Here is a 17,252-nt window from a genome sequence, read left to right as displayed (position 1 = left end):
GATCCGAGTCGCCAAGACATCTGACCCGGCTCAAGCTCATCTCTTTTGCCACTCGAAGACCATGGAGCAAGGCTTCATACTCTGCTGCATTGTTAGTGCAAGGAAACATCAACCGTAACACATAACAAAATTTGTCACCTCATGGGGAAGTTAGCACGACTCCAGCCCCCGAGCCTTCCAACTGCCTGGACCCATCAAAATGAATAGTCCAATACGTGTTGTCTGGTTTCTCTTCTGGCATCTGCATCTCTGTCCAGTCATTGATGAAGTCAACCAGGGCTTGAGATTTAATTGCAGTACATGGAACATACTTCAACCCATGAGACCCAAGCTCAGTTGTCCACTTGGCGACTTGCCCAGTGGCTTCTCTGTTTTATAATGTCTCCCAAAGGAGCAGAGCTAACCACAGTGATTGGATGTTCCTAAAAGTAATGCTTAAGCTTCTGGCTTGCCATGAACACCCCATATACAAGCTTCTGCCAATGTGGATATCATTGCTTAGATTCAATTAGCACTTCACTGACGTAATAACCGGCCGTTGAACCGGATGCTCTTTGCCAGCCTCTTTGCGCTCTACCATAATAGCCACACTAACAGCTCGTGAGTTGGCAGCCACGTATAACAATAGCGGCTCTTTCTCAATTGGAGCAGCCAGTACTGGCGGCTCAGCAAGCTGTGTCTTCAGATCCTCAAAAGCCGTGTTCACAGCATCGCTCCAAACAAAAGCATCTCTTTTCTTCATCATCTGATACAGAGGCATTTCCTTTTCCCCTAACCGGCTTATGAACCGGCTCAAAGCAGCAACTCGACCCGCCAGCCGCTGGACATCATTGATGCATGTTGGTTTGGCTAGGGATGTAATTGCCTTGATTTTCTCCGGGTTAGCTTCAATGCCTCGGTTGGACACCAAAAAACCCAAAAGCTTGCCGGCTGGGACTCCAAAAACACACTTGGCCGGGTTAAACATCATCTTGTAGACCCGGAGATTATCAAAAGTCTCTTTCAGATATGTGATCAAGGTTTCCTCTTTCCTGGATTTCACCACTATGTCATCCACATAAGCATGAACATTACGCCCAATCTGATCGTGAAGACAATTCTGCACACACCGCTGGTAAGTCGTCTGGGCACTCTTAAGCCCGAAAGGCATAGACACATAGCAGAAAGCTCCAAAGGGAGTAATAAAAGTTGTCTTCTCCTGATCTTTGATCGCCATCTTAATCTGATGATAACCGGAATAAGCATCCAAGGAACTCAAATGTGCGCAACCCGCAGTAGCATCAATGATCTGATCAATATGAGGGAGAGCAAAAGGATCAGCCAGACAAGCTTTGTTCAGATCGGTGTAATCCACACACATAAGCCAGGTGCCATTCTTTTTGAGTACAAGCACTGGGTTAGCTAACCACTCCAGGTGAAAGACCTCCACAATGAACCCGGCTGCTAAGAGCCGGGACACCTCTTCTCCAATGGCCTTGCGCCTTTCTTCATTGAACCGTCGGAGAAACTGTCTGACAGGTTTGAACTTTAGATCAATATTAAGAGTGTGCTCAGCGAGTTCCCTCGGGACACCCGGCATGTCTGAAGGTTTCCATGCAAAGATGTCCCGGTTCCCACGAATGAACTCGATGAGCGCGCTTTCCTATATTGGATCCAAGTTTGCGCTGATGATGAACTATTTGGATGAGTCGCCAGGCACAAAGTCAACCATCTTAGTGTCATCAGCTGATTTGAATTTCAACACCGGCTCATGCTCTGTTGTGGGTTTCTTTAATGACGTCATATCCGCCGGGTCAACATGATCTTTGTAAAACTTTAACTCCTCTATTGCACAGACGGATTCCGCATAGGCAGCATCACCTTCTTCACACTCCAAGGCAATCTTCCTGCTCCCATGTACCGTAATGGTACACTTATGACCCGGCATCTTGAGCTGCAAATACACATAATAAGGCCGAGCCATGAACTTGGCATAAGCCGGCCGCCCAAACAGAGCATGATATGGGCTTTTGATCTTAACCACCTCAAAGGTTAATTTCTCCGCTCTGGAGTCATATTCATCCCCAAAAGCTACTTCTAGCTCAATCTTACCAACTGGGTATGCCGACTTACCAGATACCACACCATGAAAAACAATGTTGGACTGTTTAAGATTTTTATCAGTCAATCCCATCCGGCGGAACGTCTCATAGTAGAGGATGTTGATGCTGCTGCCTCCATCCATGAGTACCTTAGTAAACTTGTATCCACCAACCTGAGGTTCCACTACCAAAACCATGTGACCCGGGTTATCAACCTGGGGCGGGTGATCCTCTCTGCTCCACACAATAAGCTGCTCTAACCAACGTAGATAACGTGGAACCGCCGGCTCAACAGCATTGACGGCTCTCTTGTGAAGTTTCTGGTCCCTCTTACATAAGCTGGTGGTAAATACATGATATTTCCCACTACTCAGCTGCTCCGGGTTGCTCTAATAACCAGATTGCTGCTGTTGATTACCCTGGCCGGGTTGCTGATTATATCCTCCTTGGTGACCAGGATAACCTTGACCGTGGAAACCTCCTCCGCCTGAACCGGCTCCCGGGCCCTGAAAGCCGCCTCCACCTGAACCGCCACCTGGGCCGTGACCCCCATCAAACGTATTTGAATTTTTAAATGCCTTCATCATCATGCAATCTTTCCATAGGTGAGTGGCTCGTTTCTCCCGGGTGCCGTGCTTTGGACAAGGTTCATTCAACAACTGCTCCAGGGTGGGGCCTGACGCGCCCGATCGAGAGGGCTGTCCGCCCTTGCGCCATTGATTACCAACCTGCGCATTAGTGTTAGCGACAAACTCATCAACCTTACCTTTATTACCTCCCTGATTTGCCGGGTTATGCTGGTGATCCTTGCCGTTGCCATTCTTCTTTCCCTTTGTTGCCTTTTCTTCGTTAGACACCGGGTCCTTGGTGGTATCAGAATTAGCATACTTGACGAGAGCCGCCATCAATGTTCCCATGTCATTACAGTCACGTTTGAGCCGCCCCAGCTTCTGCTTTAGAGGTTCAAAATGGCAATTTTTCTCCAACATTAAAACTGCTGAGCCGGCATCCATCTTATCAGATGAATGTATTATCTCTTTGACCCGGCGTACCCAATGGGTTGTGGATTCACCATCCTCTTGCTTACAATTGGTCAGGTCCACAGTCGACATAGGTTGCTTACACGTGTCCTTAAAGTTCTGGATGAACCGGGCTTTCAACTCTGCCCATGAGCCGATAGAATTGGGTGGCAATCCCTTTAACCAAGTAGGAGTTGTTCCATCCAACATCATAGTAAAATACTTGGCCATTGCAGCGCTGCTAACCTCCAATAGTTCCATAGCCATCTCATAACTCTCAATCCAAGCCCCCGGCTGTAGGTCAGCCGTGTACTTAGGCACCTTATGAGGCCCCTTGAAGTCCATTGGCAACCGCTCATTGCGTATGGCCGGCACCAAGCAAGGCACACCTCCGGTTCTTGTGGCTACTCCTGCCTCAACCGAGGTTGCTGGACAAGCCGGAAAGGTTTGATGAGCCACCTGCTCTGCCGCCAATTGAGCCGCTCGTTCCGCCTCCTGACGAATCCTCTCTTGATCCGCTAAATTAAGGGCTCCAGCCCGCACCGGGTCATGCCTATATGGCCGGTTGTGGCGCTGAGCATTACATGACATCTCTGCAGACTCCATGTGCCTACTGTAACTCGGGCTCCGGCTTGGGCGAGGAGTTGAATGGATCCTGTCTCGACTGTAGGAGTATGCATCCTGCTGGGCCAGAGCTGTTTGAAGTAGTTCTCTTACTCTCTGGATTTCAATTGCTGCTAGCGAGTCGCCTTCCATTGGGACAGCCGCCAAACGAGCCGACGCAGTGATGACGTTTTCCAGAGGGTTGGAGAAGTGACCTGGAGGTGTTGGCACATAATGAGGAGGAGCTGCATTTATACGAGGTGGATCCATGGCGCGTGGCTGAACTGGTGCACCGGGTGTCCTGACCCGGTTTGCCTCCGGCGGGTTGCTCCCCCAGCCCCGGGTGTATGGAACATGTTCCTCGGATCCAGCGTCAAAGGTAGATGTGACTGAGTTTTCTGATGCCTCCTCCTCATGACCTCGTTCGATGCATTAAGATCCATCGAGAGCCGGAAAGTTTCTGCTTGAAGTTGTTGAGCGCGAGCATCCAAAGCTGCTCGTTCTGCTGCCATCCGGGTCTCCTCCGCGGCTAGATTTTCCTTGGCTCGCACCATCTCCTCGCGCACGCGTGCCACCTCTGCGTTGTGCTAGGCCTTATCCGCCTTCCGTGACGCTGATGAACCTTAAAATCTGAGCCGGGGGCGCGCGGGTTCTCCTGACCTGGCTGCAGCCGACCCGGCAGCTGCTGCTGTTGCTACTTTGTGTGCCCTCCATGAAGACTCCGGCCCAATTTGGCGGCTCAAAGGGGTCCGTAATACTGCTACCATCGGAACAACCCCCGAGCATGCCGTCTTGTAACTGCTATAGAGAGTTTGTCTCACTTGTTGACGATGCAGTGTCAGAACAGACGGCCGTCTCACCGCCCATTACCGATCCTTCAGAGTATCCACCGTTGTGGATGCAACCCACGAAGGCATGCTTCACGACAGATTGAACACGGGCGGTCCTTGCGCGTTGAGCCGTTTCGATGAGGTCGGTGCGGACGTCCGGTTCAGGGCCTGACTCGCCGATCCGACCGATGAAGACGTGAATTCCACCGAACACTAGTGCAGAACCGGGCAATAGCACCGGTTTGTAAGGCCCTTTAGTGCCGTTTTAGGAACCGGCACTAAGGTGTGGGCACTAAAGCCCCCCCCCTTTACTACTGGTTCAGCACGAACCGGTGCTAAAGGGAAACCACATGGCACGAGCCAGCTCCGGGGGCCGGGAGCCCTTTAGTACCGGTTGGTAACACCAACCGGTACTAAAATGTTTGGGGGGTTTTTGGTTTTATGATTTCTTTTTCATTTAATTTTGTGTTTTCCATTTTAATTCTTTTTCGTTTGCTGGTATTTTACGGTACTACACATTGTACATGTTATGCATATATATATATAAATAGAATTTCTAGTAGAACCAATCATATATATATCATCAATGTCTCACAAACCACCATATTAATTTACACATACACACATGTATAGCTATATACAATTTCTCCTACAAATGCATGTTGCCTTCGGAGCCAGTGGCATTAGCCTAATTGGTGCCTTCGGAGCACGATGACAATTGGAAGTGGTTCATGACCTGGTCGATGGGGGCGGTAGCGGGTAATAGTATTCTCCCTTCGGATTTATGACATGGTCGAGCAAAAATCCCGCTATTTCCTCTTGAAGTGCTTCTACGCGCTCCGTTTCTAGGAGCTTGTCCCGCACCTCTTTGAACTGTTAAGAAGGAGATCAATATGCATGTGTATTAGTTGTGTGACTAGATATCGATAATGGTGTAAAAATTGTGAATAGTGTTCTGACAAGCGTACCCATTCCTATCTTTTAGATCTGCTCCTTTCGGACGCCATCATGCGAATGTTCTCGCAAACGCAGAATGCACGCAGATCAGTCCCCTGCGCCTGCTTCAGGGCCTTTATTACGAGAATGGAATTTAATTTGATCAGATAATAATTAATCAAGCATGATAATTAAAGAGATGGCAGCTAGCTAGCTAGCTAGTACTACTTAATTACTTACCTTGGGTCGAAACCATTTCAGCTGTCGTTTCCATTCGCCTTCTGTGACGCTGATGAACCTTGCCCAAGCCCTGCCCGCCGACAAAGAAAATGAATAAAGGGGTTATTAAATAGATCATATCATGAAATGACGAACTAAATAGGCCGAGATATATAGTTAATAATGATTGAAATTACCTGTTGACTATCCCAAACAAGATGTTATAGTCACTATTTGCTTTGAGTAGTGAGTCCAGTATTTGAACTGTTCCGGCGTCAACTTTAATGATACACAAGATCCAGTGAAATCTGCATGCACACACGTTTGCATGTCTTAATTAAGCGGGCATATGTAAGCAATAACATGTACCTAGCTAGCAGGCAAAAACAGAGAATTTGTAGTACAAGAAAGTGTGACTCACTTGAAGTTGTAAGGAAGTAGTATATCTTCATTTTATTTGAGGCGCTTCAAGAACTCTAGCATGCTGTCCTCTACCTGCTTTTCATGATGCTTGTTTATTGTCCATGTGTATTCATTAACGATGTTTGGGTCAATGAACCCAATGCCATAGCGTCCACCTTTTCTCATTTCATACATCTTCATCCTGCATAATACCACAGAAAAGAATATAGTGAGGATAATTACATGTAATGATTGATCAAAAGGATCACTACAGCTAGCTTGAGACTTAAATTACAAGAAGAAATCACTTACAGACAATAGCAACTGACGATAGATTTGTCGAGTGCGTCTTGATTGTATAACTGAAACAGTTCAGAATACTCAACGGTCACAGGTTTCTCATGGTAGTAATGATCCTTCTTGACTTGCACCATGAGGGACTCTCGATCGGATCTCTTGGTAATGTCCATGTACCATTGATGCAATTCATACATTCTCGTTGGGAGCTTCTTGACCTCTTCTGGCTTGACCAAAGGTTGGCCCCGGGCATATTTCGGTTTTATTTCCTCCTCTTTAAGCACAGGCATGTCCTCGATCTCGAGGAGTTGTCCAACAGTGATTTTGAGAGTGTCAGCCTGCATTATATGCTCCTGGGTTATTACCACATCGCCCACCTTGGGAACGTAAACTGTTTGGCCACAATAATATTGGGCGCGCGTACTGTCACGTGTTGTTCGCGGCACAACAAGCGAGGGGGTCGATTGCGCCGCCTGTTCTCCCAGCTGGGCAACGGTTTTCCCGCATTTTTTGACAGTTGCTTGTTGTTTGCTCGAGCTCGAGCTTGCCTCCTTCTGTAGATGTTGTCGATGTAACTTCCTGATGTGGCGCTCATAGTCTGTGTCAACAGGCTTAGGAGCTGGTGGTTGAGCCATACGAATGAAGTGGTCAACTACTTCCACAGGCACTTTCTCCCTTGGCGGCGGCGGCGGTTTCGGTCCAAAATGGGCGTCGACTTCTGCCCGCACTATGGCATTGGTTTGCTCCTCGGTCCTGTCGTAAGCCCTCTCAGGAAGAGGAGTACTGAGGTTTGGACCATATTTATATCGCTTGCCTCCGCCTGTACTTCCTGTACTATGACCTCGACTGGTACCTACGCACCATAGCTGCGGGGTGTCTCTTCTGCGATTGCTGAGGCGGCGGAGACGGCTGACGGGGCTGAGTTGGACGAGGAGGAGTGGCCTGAAGCTGTGCCGGACTTGGAGGAGGAGTGGCCTGAGCTTGTGCCGGACTTGGAGGAGGAGTGGACGTCTGATGCTGTGTCGGACTTGGAGGAGGAGTGGCTTGACACTTTGCCGGACTTGGAGGAGGAGGAGGAGTGGCCTCACGCGTTGGTGGACTTGGAGCGGGAGTCTGCTGACTCGGTGGCGGACTTCGACGAGGAGTCGGGTGACGCGGTGTCGGTGGCCTTCGAAAGATGATGCAATCCTTTCTCCATAGGATGACATGATGTATGGCCTCTCCCAATGTGTGCTCGTCGTCACCTCCAGGAATGTCAAGCTGTAGCTCCGAATATGGGTCCACCACCTCATCAACCAAGACACGAGCATAGCCCGCTGGAATCGGGTTGCAATGGAAGGTTGCCTCGGGGGAATTTGAAAAAGCAACGGCGTCCGCCACCTTCATGGATATGTTCTTCATTTTGAAGTGTAGCTCGCAGTTAGTGTTCTCCGTGATGTCATCCATGGGGTATCTATCCAGCACTGCGTCGCCTGGGGCGGAACCCACGCTGCTTCTCGGCATGGATGGGGCGGTGCTATCCAATGCTGGATCATCCGCTAGCTGCTGCAGATGCTGAGACCCCCTTTGCTGGCTAAGTGAGTCGATCTGCTCCTGCTGCCGCTGGAATTTAACTGCCAATTCCGCTTGACTTGCTTCTAGGCCTTGAAGGCGTTCATAGTCCCGCTTCCTCTGCTCCTCCTCCATCTTCCTCTTCTTCTTCTCCGCAATCTTCTTTCTCGCACGGGTTCTGTAGTCGGCGTTCCAGACCAAAAACCCCTCATACCACGGAATAGCGCCCTTGCCTCGTGTTCTTCCTGGGTGTTCAGGATTTCCCAGGGCACGCGTAAGCTCGTCGTTCTCTCTATTGGGCTGGAACACCCCCGATCGAGCCTCTTCTATTGCAACAAGTATCGCATCGTCGGCTCCGTTCAGACATGCCTTCATCGAAACATTGCCTGTCTTCGGGTCCAACTCCCCCCCATGCGCATAGAACAAAGTCCTGCACCTGGGGGGCCAGCTCTTAGTAACCGGAGTGACACCTGCATCCTCCATCTCTTTCTCAGACTTATCCCACTTAGGCATTGCCACCGCGTAGCCACCTGGCCCCAGCTTATGGAACTTATCCTTTTTTTCGGCATTCTTCTTGTTTATTCTCGACCGTTCCTTAGCTAATTCTGAATCCTTGAATTTCACGAAATCATCCCAATGAGCACTTTGATTCTCTAGTATCCCCTCGAATACTAGAGTCTTCTTTCCTCCCTTGACGTACTTCTCCCATTCACATCTCTTGTGGTTCTTGAATGCAACCGCCATCTTACTAAAAGCAGCATCCTTGACTTTCTGCACATCTTCTTCTGTGAAATGATCTGGTAGGGTGAAATGTTCCATGAGAGTATCGCAAAGCAGTTTTTTTTATTCTCGTCGACAAAAGTAACATTTGGACGTGGCTTTGCTGGCTTTCTCCATTCTTGAAGGGAGATCGGGAGTTGGTCCTTCACAAGAACTTCGCACCGACGAACGAATTTGTCCGCAATCTTCTTAGGCGCTAATGGTTCGCCATTAGGTTTGAATGCCTCGATATTGTACTTTACGCCCTCCTTCAACTTTTTTTCGGGCCTCGTTTCATCCTTTTGCCTGAAGATTTGCTCGATCCGGATGGCTGAAAGAAGAAAGATCGATTCGTTAATATATCTTCAACTCATTTAAAACATGCGATGATCACCAGATTCCTGCTTATATAAATATATATACCTCGCCGGTGTTTGTTTTTTCAGGATCGTAGTTCATGACTTCATCAATTCGGTCATCGTGATCGAATATCATATCACCCTCTCCGGTGTTGTTTAGAAATTCGGAGCCTTCATAATCTTCTTCATTCTGATCATCATCTGGCCCGCGTATTATATCAAACATGGTCTGTTCTCCCTCTCTGTTGGTATTGTCCGCCATAGCTTTTATTTAACTATCCCAAAAGAAATATAAAACAATTTAGTATTCAAATTACATCGTCTCGAATAATAGATATAATCTCGAATACATCGTCTCGAATAATAGATTTAATCTCGAATACATCGTCTCGAATAATATATAATATTGAATAGTACATCACTGGCAAAGTAGCTAATTAAAGATCGAATACTACAGAAGAATCTCAAATACATCGTCGGATCATGCGGCGCGGGCGGTGGACACCCAAAGAGAAGGAACCCTCACAGGATCATAGCTGAAGTGAGATCCCTAAAGAAACTGCCAGGTATTGGAGAACCTGCCGCCCTCTAACGCAACCATGTAGCGATGGACATGCTCGTCCTCCTCCCTGACACGACGACGTACCACCTCCGGCGGGGCCGGCTCCCTCTGCACCGAAACTGGCCCACGCGAACGCCACCAAACGAGATCAGGGTCGACGACGGGACCCGGGGCCGGGTTCCTCATCAAGCGGTGCGCCCCTCCAGGCAGCCCCTCCCAGTGCCAGCCCGGCGGAGCACAGTCCCGGACATGGGTCAGCTGGACGTCGTCGCGGACGTGTCGACGGCGAGGATGCGGGCCGGGCATCGTCGACAACAAATACTAGCTATATGCCCGCAAAAAGTAACATTTTTTTAATGATTGGATTTTGATAACTAAAATTTCTAACATTTCTATAACATTTTTAACAATGTTATATATAACTAACATTTCTGTAACATTTCTAATATTTCTATAACTAAAAAACAGAAAAATTTCTAACAATTCTAACTTTTTTATAACTATTTCTATAACTAAAAAACAGAAAAAATTCTAACAATTCTAACAATTCTAACATTTCTAACATTTCTAACTATTCTAACAATTCTAACATTTCTAACTATTTCTAAAAAACAGAAAAATGTCTAACAATTTCTAAAAAACAGAAAAATCTATAATTAAAAATGTATGTGTGTGTGTATGCGTGCTCACCGGCCGGCGAGGCGAGAGGCGACGGGGGGCGGCGACGACGGGGACGGGGATGTATGGGCCGGGGCGGCGACGACGACGGGGACGGTGACGACGCGGCCGGGACGGGCCGGGACGGGGCGGCGGTGACGACGGGGACGACGGGGACGGGACGACGGGGCGGCGACGACGGGGACGGGGCGGCGACAGGGGCGGCAACGGGCCGGGGCGGCGACGAGGGATATGGAGACGGCGGGGGCGGCGGGCGACGGTGCAGAGGAGAAGAAGCAGAGGGAGAGATGAGAAACTGACGAAATTTTGAAGTGTTTTCTTATATAGAACCCACCTTTAGTACCGGTTGGAGCCACCAACCGGTACTAAAGGTCTGTTTTAGCTAGCCCAAGCGGCGGGAAGTGACCCCCTTTAGTACCGGTTGGTGGCTCCAACCGGTACTAAAGGCCCCCCCCTTTAGTACCGGTTGGTGCCACGACCCAGTACTAAAGGGTGTGCGCTGCCAGGCGAGGGGCACAAAAGTTTAGTCCCACCTTGCTAGCCGAGGGGCACTCGCACCTGCTTATAAGCCCCGCCGTCGCTGCTGTCTCGAGCTCCTCTCTTAAGCAGGCCTTCTGGGCCTACCTCTTCTGCGATGCCTTGTTGGGCCTACTGGGCTAGCGGGCCTGCATCCTGGCCCAACTTGAATTTGGGTTTCTAGTCGTATGTAGGCCGCTGTGGCCCAGTAGGTGGGCTTTTTTTCTTATTTTTTGCTTTATTTTTTTGTGAATAACTTAACTTTGAAAATAGATTTTTCAATGATTCTTTTTTCTTATGTTTAATATTAGTGTGTCTTATCATTATATTCAATTTGGTAATGCTTAGGTTATTTAAAAAATGAAATGCCTTTGTAACGGATGAGTTTTCGTCCGAAACCCTGATACTTCAAAACAGATTGTCCATTTTATACACGAAGTGCATCCAGTTTTTGCGGTAACCCTCTCTACTTTTTTGCACATGCTATGTGGGTGAAATTATGATACCATGCCAACTTTCAACCTTTTCTGAGTTCATTTGAAATGCTTTTCAATTTCAGGGTCATTTAGCTGAAAAAATCAATAAATGCATGAAAGAATTTGCTTGCACATAAAATTTCTTCGCGTTTCAAATGCCAAAACACATAACTAGCTACCCTAACTATTACAGAGATTCCCTCCTGGGTGTGAAACATAGAAGAAAGTGATGATAGTTAAGCCGATCACATCCCAGATCTTTGGGTGTGAAACTTTTTCTTCGCGTGTGTCCCTTTGCGTCGTAGCCATGGAAAATCTTCATCATTTAACGGGATGCTCGGGTCAATATTCACTGTGAATGGAGCAATTTCATCAAACTTTTCATAATCTTCTGACTTGTCTGTCTTGTCATCCACTCCCATGATGTTTCTCTTCCCAGAAACAACTATGTGCCGCTTTGGCTCATCGTACGATGCATTTGCTTCCTTATCTTTTCTTTTTCTTGGCTTGGTAGACATGTCCTTCACATAGAAAACCTATGCCACATCATTGGCTAGGACGAATGGTTCGTCTGCATACGCAAGATTGTTGAGATCCACTGTTGTCATTCCGTACTGCGGGTCTTCTGTTACCCCGCCTTGTGTCATATTGACCCATTTGCACCGAAACAAAGGGACCTTCAAACCACGTCGATAGTCAAGTTCCCATATGTCCTGTATATAACCATAGTATGTTTCCTTTCCCATCTTGGTTTCTGCATCAAAGCGGACACCACTGTTTTGGTTGGTGCTCTTCTTATCTTGGGCGATCATGTAAAATGTATTACCAATTATCTTGTACCCTTTGAAAGTCATTATATTCGAAGATGGTAACTGGGACAGCAAGTACAGGTCATCTTCAATAGAGGTGTCATGCATGGTACGTGCTTGCAACCAGCTGGCGAAACTCCTGGTTTGTTCACGTGTAATCCAGTCATCAGACCACTCCGGGTGTTTGGAGCGTAGCAAATTCTTGTGTTCATCCATATACAGAACCACCAAGGCGGAATTCTGTAGAACTGTGTAGTGTGCTTCAGTGAGAGAATGTCCGTCCATACATATTATTTTTTCCCCTCCTAGCGTGCCTTTTCCATCCAGTCTGCCCTTATGCTGCGATTCAGGAACACCAATCGGCTTAAGGTCAGGAATAAAGTCAATACAAAACTCAATGACCTCCTCATTTTGACGGCCCTTGGAGATGCTTCCTTCTGGCCTAGCACGGTTATGAACATATTTCTTTAAGACTCCCATGAACCTCTCAAAGGGGAACATATTGTGTAGAAATACAGGACCCAAAACGTTAATCTCTTCGCATAGGTGAACTAGGACGTGCGTCATGATGTTGAAGAAGGATGGTGGGAACACCAACTCGAAACTGACAAGACATTGCACCAAATCATTCTGTAACCTTGGTATGATTTCTGGATCGATTACCTTCTGCGAGATTGCATTGAGAAATGCACATAGCTTCACAATGGCTAATCGAACGCTTTCCGGTAGAAGCCCCCTCAATGCAACCGGAAGCAGTTGCGTCATAATCACGTGGCAGTCATGAGACATTAGGTTCTGGATCTTTTTCTCTGCCATGTTTATTATTCCCTTTATATTCGACGAGAAGCCAGACGGTACCTTAATACTGAGCAGGCATTCAAAGAAGATTTCCTTCTCTTCTTTGGTAAGAGCGTAGCTTGCATGACCCTGATGTATGCCGTCTTTTCCGTGCATACGTTGCTGGTCCTCCCGTGCCTCAGGTGTATCTTTTGTCTTCCCATACACACCCAAGAAGCCAAGCAGGGTCACAAAAAGATTCTTCGTCACGTGCATCACGTCGATTGCGGAGCGGACCTCGAGGTATTTCCAATAGGGCAGGTCCCAAAATATAGATTTCTTCTTCCACATGGGTGCGCGTCCGTCAGCGTCATTCGGAACAGGTTGTCCACTAGGACCCTTTCCAAAGACCACCTTCAAATCCTTGACCATATCATGTACATCAGCACCAGTACGGTGGCGAGGCTTCGTCCGGTGATCTGCCTCACCTTTGAAATGCTTGCCTTTCTTTCTTACGGGATGCCTGCTCGGAAGAAATCGACGATGTCCTAGGTACACATTCTTATTAGCCAAATATATACTGTCGGTATCGTCCCAACAGTGCGTGCATGCGCGGTATCCCTTGTTTGTCTGTCCTGAAAGGTTACTGAGAGTAGGCCAATCATTGATGGTCTCGAACAGCAACGCCTTTAGGTCAAATTCTTCCCCCATGTGCTCATCCCATGCACGTACACCTGTTCCATTCCACAGTTGTAAGAGTTCTTCAACTAATGGCCTTAGGTACACATCAATGTCGTTGCCGGGTTGCTTAGGGCCTTGGATGAGCACTGGCATCATAATGAACTTCCGCTTCATGCACAACCAAGGAGGAAGGTTATACAAACATAGAGTCACAGGCCAGGTGCTATGGTTGCTGCTCTGCTCCCCAAAAGGATTAATGCCATCTGCGCTTAGACCAAACCATACGCTCCTTGCGTCATCTGCAAACTCCTTCCCGTACTTTCTTTCGATTTTTCTCCACTTTGACCCGTCAGCGGGTACTCTCAACTTTCCGTCTTTCTTACGGTCTTCTCTGTGACATCGCATCGCCTTGGCATGCTCTTTGTTTTGGAACAAACGTTTCAACCGTGGTATTATAGGAGCATACCACATCACCTTGGCAGGAATCTTCTTCCTGGGGGCCGGCCCTCGACATCACCAGGGTCATCGCGGCTGATCTTATAGTGCAATGCACCACATACCGGGCAAGCGTTCAAATCCTCGTACTCATCGCGGTAGAGGATGCAATCATTAGGGCATGCATGTATCTTCTGCACCTCTAACCCTAGAGGGTAGACAACCTTCTTTGCTTCGTACGTACTCTCGGGCAATTCGTTGTCCTTTGGAAGCATATCCTTTATCATTACCAGCAACTTTCCAAATCCCTTGTCAGATACACCATTCTCTGCCTTCCATTGCAGCAATTCCAGTGTGGTGCCCAACTTTTTCTTGTCACCTACGCAATTCGGGTACAACAATTTTTTGTGATCCTCTAACATGCGCTGCAACTTCTTCTTCTCCAAATCACTTGCGCAGTTTCTCCTTGCATCGGCAATGGCCCGACCTAGATCATCAACGGGCTCATCTGATGCCTCTTCTTCAGCTTCTTCCCGCATTGCCGGCTCAGCTTCTTCCCGCATTACCGGCTCAGCTTCTTCCCCCATTGTTGTATCATCGTATTCAGGGCACCCATGGCCAGGATAGCTGTCGTCGTCCTCTTCTTCTTCATTGTCTTCCATCATAACCCCTCTTTCTCCGTGCTTGGTCCAAACATTATAGTGGGGCATGAAACCGGACTCAAACAGGTGGACGTGAATGGTTCTTGACGTAGAGTAATTGTGACCATTCTTACAGCCAGCACATGGACAAGGCATAAAACCATCCGCCCGCTTGTTTGCCTCAGCCGCAATCAGAAAAGTATGCATGCCCTCAACGAACTGGGGAGAGCATCGGTCATCGTACATCCATTGCCGGCTCATCTTCATTACACAACACTGAATAGACCAAATTAATACAAGTTCATACAACACTTAAATGCAACAAACAAATAACTCTCTAGCTAAAGCATTTAAATGCAACAACAAATGCGATCAAGATCGCAACTAAGATAACAATGGATCCAACAGCATAATGATACCAAGCCTCACTATCGATGGCATATTTTCTAATCTTTCTAATCTTCAAGCGCATTTTCTCCATCTTGATTTTGTGATCATCGATGACATCAGCAACATGCAACTCCAATTCCATCTTCTCCCCCTCAATTCTTTTCAATTTTTCTTTCAAGTACTCGTTTTCTCTTTCAACTAAATTTAACCTCTCGACAATAGGGTCGGTTGGAATTTCCGGTTCACATACCTCCTAGAAAAAATTTCTATGTCAACTTGATGGGCATAATTTGTCATAAACACGAAATGCAACTAGTTTTAAAAGAGAATATATATACCACATCTGAATCATTGCAAGAGTAAATCTAGCAATGAGAGATGAAAGGACAAAGTTGCTAACCTTTGTGATCATTTCAATGGATGGGGGCCTTCAAATCTTGACAAAATTTGGGCAAAATGTGTGATGAGCTCGAGAGGAAGAGGGGAAGAACAGAGAGGAGAGGGGAAAGGGGAAGAACAGAGCGAGCTCGGGTGGACGAAGGGTTTATGTAGGACGACCTTGAGTACCGGTTCGTGCCAAGAACCGGTACTAAAGGGGATGGAGGGGCCCCAGTCTGACAACATCCTGCCACCACTCTCATTAGTACCGGTTCATGGCACGAACCGGTGCTAAAGGTTCGCCACGAACCGGTACTAATGAAAGCGGCCCGGCTAGCCGTTGGAACCGGCACTAATGTATACATTAGTGTCGGCTCAAATACAAACCGGCACTAATGTGCTTCATGTTTGACCCTTTTTCTACTAGTGGAAGGGGACCCGGTACCCGTACTCGATTGAGCCGGCATCAGGGCCCCAGCCTTCGTCGTCGATGTAGAGCTTGCCGCGACGACTCTTGGTCATTCGTCACACAGCGTATCCCTTGAGCCCTTCGAAGTTGCCCGTCAAGAACTCAAATCCACCATGGTTAGGCCCCACAGTGGGCGCCAATTGTTGTGGAGTTGACACAGCAGATGTCCTAGAGCAAGGACTTAGGCGTAGGGCCATCGCACTAGGAAGCTTAAAGGGGTTAATCGGGACAAAGGACACGAGAGAGTTTTTATACTAGTTCGGCCCCTTAAAATGAAGGTAAAAGCCTACTTCTAGTTGGGATTGGTATTGCTGAGGTTTCGATCTCCAAGGGGCTCAACTCGCCGGCTTGGTTATCGATCTGGTTGTTTCTTGCCCTAAGCCGCCGCCGGGTCGTCCCCTTATATAAACGGGTTGACGCCTGGCGGCCTACAGAGTCCCGGCCGGCTCATAAAACGTGTCCGGCTCGGTGACTTATTTTACATGCCTTTCTCTACAAGCCTTTCTTTACATAAGTCAGTTTACAATGTTGGGCCTTAAGCCGCCTTTGGGCTTATGCCTTTTACAATTCTTAATACACTATCACCTTGAATATTACTGGGCTTCTTTCCGTAACCCGCCATTGGGGTTGATCCGTCCCCTCCTGGGCGGGTCATACCTGGTAGCTATATCCCCAACAGGATGCGATAATAAAAGAGATGCAATATAATAAGAAAGAGACCCGGGGGCCATAGGTTTCACTAGTGGCTTCTCTCATGATAGTCTATATTACGGTGGGTGAACAAATTACTGCCGAGCAATTGATAGAAAAGTGCATAGTTATGAAGATATCTAAGGCAATGATCATGAATATAGGCATCATGTCCATGTCAAGTAGATCGAACCGATTCTGCATCTACTACTATTACTCCACACATCGACCGCTATCCAGCATGCATCTAGAGTATTAAGTTCATAAGAACAGAGTAACACTTTAAGCAAGATGACATGATGTAGAGGGATATACTCAAGCAATATGATATAAACCCCATCTTTTTATCCTCGATGGCAACAATACAATACGTGCCTTGTTGCCCCTGCTATCACTGGGAAAGGACACCGCAAGATTGAACCCAAAGCTAAGCACTTCTCCCATTGCAAGAAAGATCAATCTAGTAGGCAAAACTAAATCGATAATTCGAAAAGACTTGCAAAGATATCAAATCATGCATATAAGAGTTCATAGAAGAACCAAATAATATTCATAGATAATCAAGTTCATAAACCCACAATTAATCGGATCTCGGCAAACACACCGTAAAAGAGTATTACATCGAATAGATCTCCAAGAACATCAAGCTGAACTTTGTATTCAAGATCAAAGAGAGAAAAGAAGCCATCTAGCT

Source organism: Triticum urartu, chromosome 6A (assembly GCF_056163025.1).
Source record: "Triticum urartu cultivar PI428250 chromosome 6A, HENAU_Tu73, whole genome shotgun sequence".
Taxonomy (NCBI): domain Eukaryota; kingdom Viridiplantae; phylum Streptophyta; class Magnoliopsida; order Poales; family Poaceae; genus Triticum; species Triticum urartu.
Note: the sequence above shows the minus strand (reverse complement) of the source record.